Raw genomic sequence first — 12,529 nt, 5'->3', positions numbered from 1 at the left:
AACTGTATTCAGGCATTCCTTAAAAGTGCTTGTCCAGTGGGTTTATGAAACCTTCCAACATCCCTAATTATCTTATTCCATGAGTTCAGGACTCCAGTCAAACAGGTATTCTTTCCTCCCAGTATCTGACTGAAGTCTTCTTTGCTGCAAATTAGGGCAAGTTCTTCCTATCTTTCTCTGAGTGGAGAGAAATCTTTCACAATCCTGCCTCAAATAACCTTCAGAGCAACCTACTGGAAGATTATTATTTAATAACCCTCCTCAAACCTGCCTGTTACTAGGGTAAGCAAGCCCAATCTTCTCTCACAGTCAGTACTTCAAAACAAAGTCATTCAGATCAGATTTTCTCTCTCATTTCTCCACAACTTTTATAACCAAACACAGTGTGGCATTTGAGGTCTTTTCTACCAAAGAGTAGAAAGTTATCGTTATTTCCTGTGAGATAAGTATGATGTTGTCATTATTACAGCTGAAATGAACTAACAACATTAAATTATTACTTCCTATTTAACTTAGAATCAGCTTCAACTCCAGTCTCCCTTTTTCACTAAGCAGGTAACTGTGCATTTGATTTTACTTTCCTAAGTGTCATTTATTGAGTGTGATTCTTGTTTTTGGATTTTGCTTTCTCATTGCTCATGTTCAGTTTGAAATCTTGCTCCGTTCTCCAAAATGCTTTAAAAACCTTAAAGCACAGTGTGTCACCATTTACCCTCCCCTCTCTTCACTGTCCTCAATGTTGTTCACAGGAGCTGTGCTCAGGAAAAACCCTTGCAGGAGTATACATGTATGTACAGACAGACACCAAAACCTTCATAAAAAGAGGTGTTTTTTTTTTTTTTGTTGTTCATTTGTTTGTTTGTTTGTTTGTTTTGTTTTCAGACATGGGGGCACAGAATGTTTATGTTATAGTCCATTACCTTGCTTATGGGCATATCATGTGGAATGCCACAAAAAACTTAACTGAAGTCAAGAGGCATCTATGTCTGACACTTCCAACCTACCCACTAAGCCAGAGACTCTGTTCTTCAGATGCCCACACTGGTCTTTGTTGATGGGTTTGTTGGTCTTCTGGGTTTGTTGATGTCTTCTAAGTATTTGCAAACTGATTGTATAGTCATTTGTTTGACAGGTCTTCTTGATATTGGGGTTAGGATCACTGGTTTACTGCTTGACAAGTCCTTTCCAAAAACATCCTTTCCAATGCTTGACTTCTCCTGACAGCATGGATGCTCTTACTGCCTTCCATCTTCAGTGGCATCAGCATTTTCATTTCAAGTATCATTGAAATGGAAAAATATCTACAGTACTATCTTCAAAACATATGAATAAAATCCTTTTTTTTTTTTTTTTTTTTTCCAAAAAGGAGGAAAAGGTAGATGGAAAGATAGATGATAAAAACTGGGTCTGGTTCCGATCCCAATTTTCAAGTGAGGAGAGGAAGGTTTTAGTACATTTTGGGTGTTAGACAAAAGGCTGTAAGAAGACAGGCATCTTCACACTAACCAGATTATTCCCACTGTTGGTTTCTTAACTATTAACAGACTCATCTGAGAAATCTCTCTTTTTCTGTATCAATTTAATTTTTTAAGAGCTTTCTGTGAAGGACCTGCTTCAAATACCTTTTAGAAACCCAATTAGACAATATCAGAGAGATTTATTATTATTATTATTATTATTATTATTATTTTTCAGACTGGAAATAACTGGTAGATTTGTGACATATGACTCTTCTTTGCAGAAACCCTACAGCTGTTTGTCAATATTCTGCACTTATCCGTATGTCTGCTGGTTGTTCTCTTGAGCATTTCTGTTGTTTTAACTGATTGCACATCACGTTCATTTTTCTGAAGGTTCTCTGATCTGCTTGGCAATTCTCTCTTTCTCTCTCTCTCTCCTTTTTTTTTTTTTTTTTTTTTTTAATCTCCAGTGAAATAACTATTTTGTGCATCTACCAGTATTAACCAGCAGCATTTCTTTGGCACCGTACACTGTTTACGCACTGCCTTTAGCCAAAAGAGGTCGGACCCATTGTGTTACAGGAATTTTCACAGTAGATTCTTTATATTTTTTTCAAGCCCCAAAAGATGATTTAATGTTTTGACAGCCATCGTTCTGCAAAATAAGGCCAGATCAAATCTTTGTTGCTTTCGGCATTGTGTTAGAATTAATAAAGCTAACCTCAGAGGTGACTAGCTCAATTATTCATAAGAAATAATATCTGATGACTGCTTCCTTTTTGGAAATTTCCCAAGCCCCTCCTAAAACTGTAAATTTTCCCCTTTTTCTCTCCCATGCTCTCCTCCAGCCAAGCATCCCACTAGAGGCACGCTAGTGTAGAGTCTTTTTACCCAGGGTGGACACCTCCATTATTTTGCCTCTAGGAATGCCTGTGGAGGCTGATGTCTTAATTTGATGGCTAACATTTAAAAAGGAGTGGGCAATTGTTATGCTCATGGTGCAATCACTGAGGTCTTAGGAAAACCCTGCCAAAGAGAAAAGGCAAATGAGAGAAAGGGAGTTACAGTAAGCAGTAAGTAGTGTTTGCCATTTAACACCTTTCATTCCCCGGGAGTAGATTACGGGAAGCAGCATGACTTCCTAGCTTAGGGAGTTCCCTTGCTATTGCCTTAGCTCTTCCAGATTTTGAAGGTCAGTAGAGACAACATGTTGAGGACCCACACTCCAGAATTTCCCTTTGTGTTATTGCATTATGGTTAAACCACAGAGCCAGCATAGCGTGACTGACTTGTTAAGCCCAAGGTGTAGCGTGCCAGGAAGGTTGCCAGTTTTTTTTGACTATGTCTTTGTTGTCTTTCAGGATGCAGACTGCCAAGATATGTGGTTTGGCTGAGTGGAAGCACTTTTTGTTTCAGTGTGTCAACATAGCAGGCTGGTAGATCAAAACATATTATTGCTCAGTACCGACATGCATGGGATACTGGCAAGGACAGCTGTTTCTTTATCATTTCAACAACCAGGCATTACAGGATGTGTTCCTGGCTGTGATCTTTTATCTTAATTCATTATAGGTTTAGGAACACTGAAATAGTTGCAACTTTATGTCCCAAAAGAGGGTTATCGGCAAAGGAGAAAGATGTTCTTGTCATTGGTGATTGGACTTGAGAGGAAATGAGGATACCTTCCACCAGTCTTCAGTGTGAAACATGCAGAGATGTTAAGTAACCAAGAGCCATTCATTCACCATTCACTGCCCACTTGCTCCCAGGACTGAGGACCATGTCTATGCCCTGCAGAAAGCTCAGGTTCTTGCTTGGTTATGGCTTCTTGTTGCCTACCTTTGTCTTCCAGTTATGGTGTTATCACCAGATACTCTCACATTTGTTATGCATTCATTCTCTGTGCACAGCATTCTCCGTGCTCATTCTGCCTACTATAGAACAGTTATGTGGTTATCCAGTCTTTGTTGTTGTAGAGGTGCTGGGCAGAAGCAAAAGGAGCCTTCAACATTTGCAGATTCTGAAACTGCAGGATATGGTGAATGGTGTTCATCTGCATCCCCCAGGGGAGCTGTAGTTACTCCTGTCGAGATTTAACAGACAATGCACTGTGCTGTCAGAGGCTAACCTCAGAGAGAGGATCTTTCCTCAGTGGACCTTTAAGGTGCTAGCAGGCAGAAATGTCTACATCAGCTAGAAAAAAACAGTGCTTGTTCATCTTGGTCCGTGAGTGAGATTGGAAGCTAACCAGAGTGCTGGCATAAACAGAGACATCAGGACTTCAGTGTTCACCACTCAGAATACACAGGGTAAGGAGGAGATCTAATGAACTCCACTAATTTCCAGTCTATCCCTTCCTTTAGGCAGGAAAAGGCAATGTCACACACTTTCTTGTTAATTACTCTTTTTTATAGTTATGATTGTTTTCTCCAGTCACAATTTCCTACCAAATCGGACAGAAGGTCTGTCTGCCTTTCTGCCGGGGTTGAGACTTGTGTCTAGTGAGGAAAGCAAAACATTATTTTTTGTGAACTTTGCTAAAATAACAAGTAAAATCATAGGAGCAATCCTTTGAAGGCTTAGAATAGCTTCTGGTTGTTAGAGATAAAGAAAAGAGACAAAAAGATTGCACTCAAAGGCTGGAGGAGCAGCTAAATGTGGATGCCCACCAAAATACCTGGGCCTGCCCACCTGGTCTTGTGGGTCTGGCCACCCCAGCCATCTTTTTAGGATAGACAGCAAGGACATCTACCAGGCCGATCCACAAGTGAGAACCCACCAACCCCACAGCACTCACAGGTGTCTCCTGCTAAATTAAATTGTTGTTTGAAAGAAAAGGAATATTTTGGGGTGAAGAAAGCCTGCCTGTAAGAAATTAGAGGAAGGATTAGGCCATGAGGGATTGATTCTGCTCCTTTCACAGTCACTGCCTCTACTTGCAGTAGTCAAGAGGCCATCTACTGAATTAACTGACCCAATTAATTGGCCCAAAGAGTTAGAGTATCTCTAAGTGTTAGTGGGAAATTACCAGCCCATGGGAGATTTTGGTAAAATGTGCTTCACAGGGAACAAGTCACGAAAAGGCCCACTGGTATGTAGTACTTCATCGGTGACATGGAAGAAATTTAAGTTGCTTCATGACACAATTGCAGATGGCACAAAAAATCAGAGAAATATGAATTAACAGCTGTGAGATGCTGCAGGAAAAGTAAAAAAAAAAAAGAGCCATCAAGTAGAAGGAAAGCCTGGAGGTGCTCAGGTGGCTTGTGCTGCAAGGTGCCCATGCCAGGGTGCCTGTGCCTGAGGACAGGTGCTGAGCACCCCAGCCAGGGTCAGGCCCTCTGGTCAGCACTGCTTGGGATGCTATGTGCAGTCACAGCTGAAAGCTGTTGTTAGTAGCATTGCCATCGTCATCGTTGTCCCTGTTCCCAGTATCAGTACTTTCTGTACTGCTGTAGATCCGGATCGCTTCGTGCTGTAGGGACGCTCTGTGACAACTACAGCAACAGCGTGCCCTCACCCAGAGACATTTTACTTGTCTGTTAACATACAAAATGCATAAAGGAAATTGCCTGTCAATTTTCCCTCCCCTCTTCTCCATTTTTCATTAAGCCAGGATCACAGGAGTTTACAGACACACACACACACAAATCCTGTGTCAGAATAGTAACTTAATCTTTATCTTCCTTTTTCAGTGGATAGTGGGAAACCTAATCTGTACAGCCCAACTGGGTGTGTTTGGCTGTTCCCCAAACTGAAGCAAGACTTGGAAGATTAAAGTGGAGCTTGGCTCAAGATCAGGTGAATCAGCACAGCTATAATGCCATCAAATGGCCTGCAGGATGGCCTTCTATTCTGTAATTATACAGGCTTTTTAAGTCATAGAGGCAAAGGAAGTAATTTAATTACTTCAAGTGTAATTAAATATGTGACATGAGGAAATGGTGATATGTCTGTTTAGAACACAATTCATCTGCTTTTGGTGAGAAAGGGAACCGCTGACTGCAGCGGCTGTGCTCTGACGCGATTGCAGCTTTCCACTTAATGCTCACGCTCTTAAATGTCATTTGTGTAACAAACCCTAATAGCAGGTCTTGGCCGGTACACGGCATGAAACTTCAGACTGCAGGTATTTTCTCCCACCTTTTTATACTACATGAGTTTATGTTAGAACCTGAAGAAGTCACTTGGGGCAAATTCTCATAGCCACTGAAATGAAGTAAAATGCAGTTAGCCCAGGAACAGCACCAGTGAAGATACTCAGCGAAAAGAATTCCTGTAGACTATAGGGGAAGACAGATTTATCCCACAAGTGACTGTGGTCCCCTTTAACTGGTAAACAGTAATGTTTTGTTAGAAGGGGCACTTGACGGCTAACACTCAGCATTTTCTCGTGTCTTGGTAAATGCCTGATCCCAAGAGCCTTGCTTTTGGTCTGAAAGGCTGAGGTCAGCCCAGAGCTGTACAGGAATGTACTAATGGGAAGAACTGGAGCCGGGGGGGTGGGATTGTGATGAGTGAAGGAAAAGGATTTAGGAAGTCAGATTGTCAAATCCTGGTCAATCACGGAACGAGAAAACTAATCATATTTTCCCACTGTGCCTGTCTCGTCTAGAGCTGATAAAGGATGAGATAAGCTGAAGAATTCTTTTGGGGCGTTCATTAGAAAAATAATATCAGCATTTTAATACCTCTGGGAATGTGTCTGCTTAACACAGCTCTATGTGTTTTGTAGGTTCTTCCCTGTCTTTTTATGTGTGCTTTTGAGAAAAAGGGCTGGGATTCTTAAAGCATTCTCCAACCACTGAAGTGGACACTCTTGAAAAAAAAAAAATGGTGCTTGCTGTTAGCTGGCACTGCTATTTCATTGTGTAACCTTGGTTTATAATTGGGAAAGATTTGCAAAAGGATGTGAAGTTCTGTTTAGAGATGAGAAAATATGCTATAAATTGGGCTACAGCTTTTTGATGAGGCTTAGAGCTAGGATTTGCGGTAGGAAAGAGCCTAGCTTAGCCTGGGAACTTAAAATGAAGATAAAAGAGAAAGGGTGTTACCTGTACCATCCAGGAAGGCTTTGGGAGCGCTGCCCTGGAAAGTTACCAAGGAAAAGTGATATTTCTGGGAGAAACTAATGGCTTGCTCAGCTCCTGAAGCCAGTGGTGTAAATACCTGCACTGTGTGGGGTCACTCGGGACTTTTTCAGGCACACAAATGAGGATTGCACAGAGTGAAGGGGCTTGCTCATGGCTCAGGATGCTTCCTCGTAGCCTCTGCTCCCAAAGCTCTCTCTGCTCCCGCTGAGTTTATGTTTCGGCTATGGTGCTGTTACCAAAATTTTCCATCTCATGTTAGACCTTCCTTCTTCATTACACATAATAAGCATTTGCTGATGCCTGATGGCATCTAGATCAAATACCCAGCGAGATCAAACTCAGGGGAGCAGGAACAGGAGCCATTAGGCACTCTATAAAATAGAGTACACCTTTCATAAACTGAAATGGATGTTTGTCAGTAACGAGACACTGCAATTAAATGAAATAAGCCTTGGCAATAGCTCTGCCATATCTGGCAGTATAATACTTCCTCAGCAGCAACACTCCCATGGGAAATTAAATATATGGCCCATGCATTTGCCAGCCTTATTGTCTGGCTGTCTGCAGCAGAGGAACCCTGAGCCTTGCCTCCAGAACTAACTCCTTGTGGATGGAGGGCTTGGGGCTTCCCTGCAATTTGGGTACAAACTGGGGAAAAGGCTCTGACTGAGCTCCTGTCACCTGCCCGCCCCAGGGAGCAGGTGACAGCAAGGGGCAGGGAGATGGAGGAGTGGTCCCAGCTCTTCCCATGCATTTTCTCCCTCCTGTAAGCTCTTCACCTTGCAGCAGACCTAAGGGTCTGAAATTTTGCCTGTAACGGTAATAATAAAAAGCTGCCTTAGTGGGATGAAAAGGTCCAAACACTGGCTGTCCTTTTTGTAGGAGACCACCTTTCGTCACCCTGATGAAGAAGGTTCCTGTTGTTGGGAAAGCCACCCGAGCCTGAGGAGAGCAAGGAGTACCCTGGTGATAATGCCAGGATGAAATCTTCTCCCTTTGGCAAAACAGGCACTTTGGGGGAGTCAGAGGTTGCCAAGGCTTTGGGGGGTTTATGGTCATTGTCACCCCACAAAAATGTTGCAGGAGCGAAAGAAAGGAACCACTTTGCTGCATACTACTATCTAAAAATACACAGTGGGGACCATTTCCCATGCTTCCCTAAATCATCTGCAGTCCATACCCTGGGAACCACTCACTTATTTGTTTCTTGTTGTCTTAAAGTATTTTTTCTTAAATTAAGTGTTTACTAGATTGGAGAAAAGAAATTAGAAATGTGTTAATGACTGGTTTCTAAATTCTTCAGCTGAACAGGAAAAAAATAAAAACACAAAGACACAATTGCCTTCACAGGGAATAAAATGCAGTGGTGTAGCATCTCTTACTTTCCAGAAATAATTTAGACTAATTCGGCTTCAGAATTTTCTTTGGAAAACAAATATTCCAAAAAGTTCCCAGATATCATTAGCTATCTCTTCTTAGCTATTAGCTTAGCATCTTAGCTATTGTCTTCTCTAAATTTGAGATCATGTTTTTTATAAACAAGATATTTTAAAAAATCAGTCAGATCTAAAAGTGATGCAACGCTTCAAGAATTTCTAAAGACAGAAGCTATTATACAGTTTGTGCTATTAAATATGATGGTTAGGGTGGCAACATAGAATTGTGCTCCAATGTAATTAAGTTCTTTCAATTTTCCCATGAAATTTAGCAGCTTCAAAGTGTATTCTCAGAAAATGCTAACTTCTCCAAGCTAGGTAAATCACAGCAGAGTATAATAGTCTATGCATTATCCTTGCTTTCATGTAATTAGATATTCCAGAGACATTTTTTTATTTTTTTTCCCAGAACTTTTGAAAAATAGAAAGGGAAAAAATCAAGAAATAAGGTTGGGAATAGAGAGCTCGATAATCAGAACCTAGCTTAGAACATAAGATGGAAAATAAACGTGACAATAGTAAGGGAAATCACAAGCTTTTCATACCAAGTGAAACTAAAGTTGTCAGCTCTCTTTTGAGTTTGAAAAGGAGGTGTACACAAGGTGAAATACTACTAATACATACAACAAGATATAGTTTAGAGATCATTTCAGCATTTTTTCCTAAAAGAACAAAATTCCTTCTGTGGAGGAATCAGGAGCCCTGTAACTGAATCCCATCACAGGACATAGGTCTTGGACCACCCTCCTCTTGGAGTGGGGCGAGGGGCATAGGAAGCACTGTGCATTTGTCAGCCTGGCAAGATCCAGTCTGAAGGATGTCTGTGAGCAGCTGCTAACTAATATATCACACAGTGTTGCTGGCCTCAGGAACAAAGCCCAAAGACCTGGGGCTTTGTTCCCAATGGAACTAGCTGTTTTATCGTAGTCTGAAGTCCAGAAGCAAATTAAAATGCGTGCAGTGTGGGTAATAGGGTGAGCAGAGCCCCAGGATAAAATGGGAGCCTCTTCATATGTTAACTGGGTTATGGAGAAGCAGTACGATTAGCCTCTGGGAGCAGTGGTGCAGTCTCTGGACACACTGATTTCACTAAATGAAACTCCTCTGCTGCTCACTTGTGCAGCTTCTTTTACTATAATCATCTGCTGTTACAATATAATGCAGTGGTATTTGTGTCCTATCTGCTGGATCCGTAAAATAACAAACAGTGAGTGTCTTAGCTGCAAGGGTAATGGGTTGTTTAAAGGAGTGTGCTGAGCTGTTAATAAAGGGGGCATTCTCAATACAGACAATGACATTTAGGATTGGCTGGGGTTTGAACAGGCAAAAACAAAAAGCTTATTAATGATATCAGATTATAATTCTCTTAAACAAACAAACAAACAAAAACAGATTAGATTTGTGTGATCCACAGCATTAAAGTTATTTATAAATTAACATCCTTATCAAAAAAGTCTCTGCTTTGGGCTGGATCTGTTTAGCAGAGTTGGGTGATACATTATCAACATGTTGTGGCTGAAAAAGCCATTTATTTTAAGATCTCAAAATCTGAGATTTACATCAGGAATAATAAAATCTCTGCCCTGCTACAGCTTCCAGCACAAGGGGCTGCTGCTCATGCAGACCTGTGCCATATGTGCCCCAATCCCCAGATCTTGCTTTTTGGGGCTCTTGTTTGGGTCTTTCCATGGCAGCTGCCAAAAGCCTCTCCTGAAATGGTTTCTATAACTTAGGTAACCTTTAGCTTCAAAATGATGCTCTTTTGCTGTATAATTTAAACTTAGTCATATAATCTCTTTTATTCAGCTTTGAAATTTATGTCTGCCAGTGGAAGGTGGCAATAAACTCAATTAACTAGGCTAATATAAACCTTGTTTAAATCAAATTAAGAGCATTTCTGCAGTGGTTAGCATCTATTTCATTAAATGTGATTAAAAACTGCTTGGGAGTTAAATTGGTATGGCTTTGAATATAGATAAAGCCGAGAGAAGACAGAATTGGCAGCTGAGCCTGAACTGGACTGGGAAGTTTGGAGTTCTTCTTTGTATCCAGAACACCAGAGCTTTGTTAGTTTTAATTAAAACTTGGACCCTGCAGAATGTAATGGCTGTTGTTTAGAAAAGCTGCCTGCTTGTTTCTGATAATTGGATTTTTCTAGCCCAGATTAATATCCTACAGTTCTGTTTCACCGTGTCCTAGAGGATTCTTCCAAATAATTAAAAAATGAGTGCTGAAGACTGTAACAACCTCGTTAAAATAAAGTTACAACTGTGTCTTAAGTTTAGATAAGGAGTTCTTTTCCTTTTGTCTGGAAAGAGGCCACAGTTTCTTTAGCCTTGCAGTGGGAAGAAACTGATTTACACATATGAGAAAAAGGTTTTCAAGCCGTCACTGCCAAGTCCTTGTGCCTCAAGTAGCACACAAGTGTATGGGTGAGCTTTGACAGAGGTCTGTGGAAATAAATTTTGAGAAGGTTACAGTGACCAAATAACAGAAAAGAGAGTGTACGTGAACGGAAATATTTCCAGAGAACTTCCAGCATGTAGTCTCACGCCGAGTGGATGCTGACAAACAAACCTGCCAGTACTTCATGCTAGAGATAATGGCTCTTCTGTTTATTCATCAGGGTGATATTATCTGTTTGTGTTTTGTGCTGAACATATCATGTAGCAATACATCTCGTGCTGTTCTTTAAGATGCAGGATTGCTTACTATATGATGAACTAGCATTACAGTGGCAGATCTTATTCACAAGTGCTGGTTTTGGTAGTTTCTGATTTGTTTTCTAAAGAATCAGTGCAGAAAACTTCTGGTACAATGTACCCCTAAGAAATATACAGTCCCAGAAAGCTGACTAGCTTGTCTTGGGAAAAGATGTTGGAAAGCCTCAATAGAAAAATATTTGGAGGCACTGGGGGAGAATAGGAGAGTCAAAACTGCCCATGTGAATGTTTAAAAAGTATATTAAGATGATAATAACCATATCGATGAACAGGGTCAGTGGGATATCTGCAGTTGCATGTGCACAACATGCTCGTCACATGCGTGAGTCACTGGGGCTTTGCTTGAGCAAGGTACCAGGGTACAAATCTAAGTTTAAACCTGAGAGCTGACTGATAGCACTTGCACACATCGAAAGGTTTGTAGGCTCGGAGGAGCTCAATTTCCACAACTCCCCTTCCTTTGTGAGACCTGTTTTTATACTGAAACTTGTGTGGTCCATAGCTTTACTCAGTACTTCTTCCCAGGGCAAATTTCACATAAAAAGCTGTTACATCCAGCAATGCCACATTTAAAGAGGTAATTTTTTATTATCCACTTACAGAAATATATTCTTCTAAAGCAATATATATATATATATATATAATTATTATTCCTGGCTCTGATCGTAAGCAGTGCCTTGTATACTAAGCAGAATAAACACCACTTGAAAGAATATATATTTCCTTGTGATTTTGTGGGAAAAAGTTGTCTGAGAACACCCGTATGGAGCCAGCTTGGAAACATGTCAGTCAGGTGTGCAGTCTGTGAGGTGGCAATGTAGGGCTGGCAAGCAGTAGATGGCTGAGGAGGAGGAGGAAAAGTGAGGCATTTTCAGGGGTGATCCTTTCCCTGGTAAACACTTCTAGCCACTGGCCATTGGTGATTTAAAGACTTCCCAAGGCATAAGCTGCATCCAAACCACTAAATTCAGCATATTCTTTTGTATTCATCCCCTACTATGTTGTATCATCTTTCTGAAACCATCTATACTTTGTCACAACATCCTGTGGGAATTAATTCTGCATTTAACATGTAGGGTGTGCAGGAAAGTACGTGAGTTATTTGTGTGTACCTGTTCCCTGATGCTGCGACTCTGCTCACCCTGTGCTCATCTGCAGAGGTGCTGGGGCATCCCTGCCCAGGATGCCCCAGTTTCCCCCCCAAGTGTCCTGGTTCAAGTGCTCACTACTCGATGGCATATCCTGGTAGTTTTCTGCACGCCAGCCCGCTGCATGCTGACAAATACCTGCCAGCAGCTATGGGTTTTGTCTTGGGAAATTCCAGGTAAACCTGATCCCTCAGCCTCTCGGAGATAACAGCTGCTGCTTTTGCTCAAAGGGAATTCCCACTGGCTTTGATCTGTCAGAGAGGACATCACCCCTGAGTTGCTTTGCTGGGGTGAGGTAAAATGTTCATCAATGATGTGTGACAGGAGCCTCCTCGCTAGCAGCCCACCAGACTTCTCCACCACCTCCCTCAGCCATGCACACCCTGTTCTTAGCGGGGCTCCTCTCTGGTCACCCCAGGGACAGCCTCAGTCTGGGCTGGATTGCTGCAAGCACGAGCAGAACAAATACCAGTTATTTCTCTGGTATGACCTGTGGAAATCTGCAGCAATGTTAAATTTCAGCCTTTTTACCTTCCCAACTTGTTGTCTGCAGTGCATGGAAAAGCACTGAAGCTTTTAGGAAGTCAGCTAAATGAAGAAATATTATTCATTAAAACAAAGCAGTAACTGGTCTTGCTTACATTGGGTGTGATGCACTGACCAGCTTCC

The sequence above is a fragment of the Anas platyrhynchos genome, chromosome 3, assembly GCF_047663525.1.
Source record: "Anas platyrhynchos isolate ZD024472 breed Pekin duck chromosome 3, IASCAAS_PekinDuck_T2T, whole genome shotgun sequence".
NCBI lineage: Eukaryota > Metazoa > Chordata > Aves > Anseriformes > Anatidae > Anas > Anas platyrhynchos.
Note: the sequence above shows the minus strand (reverse complement) of the source record.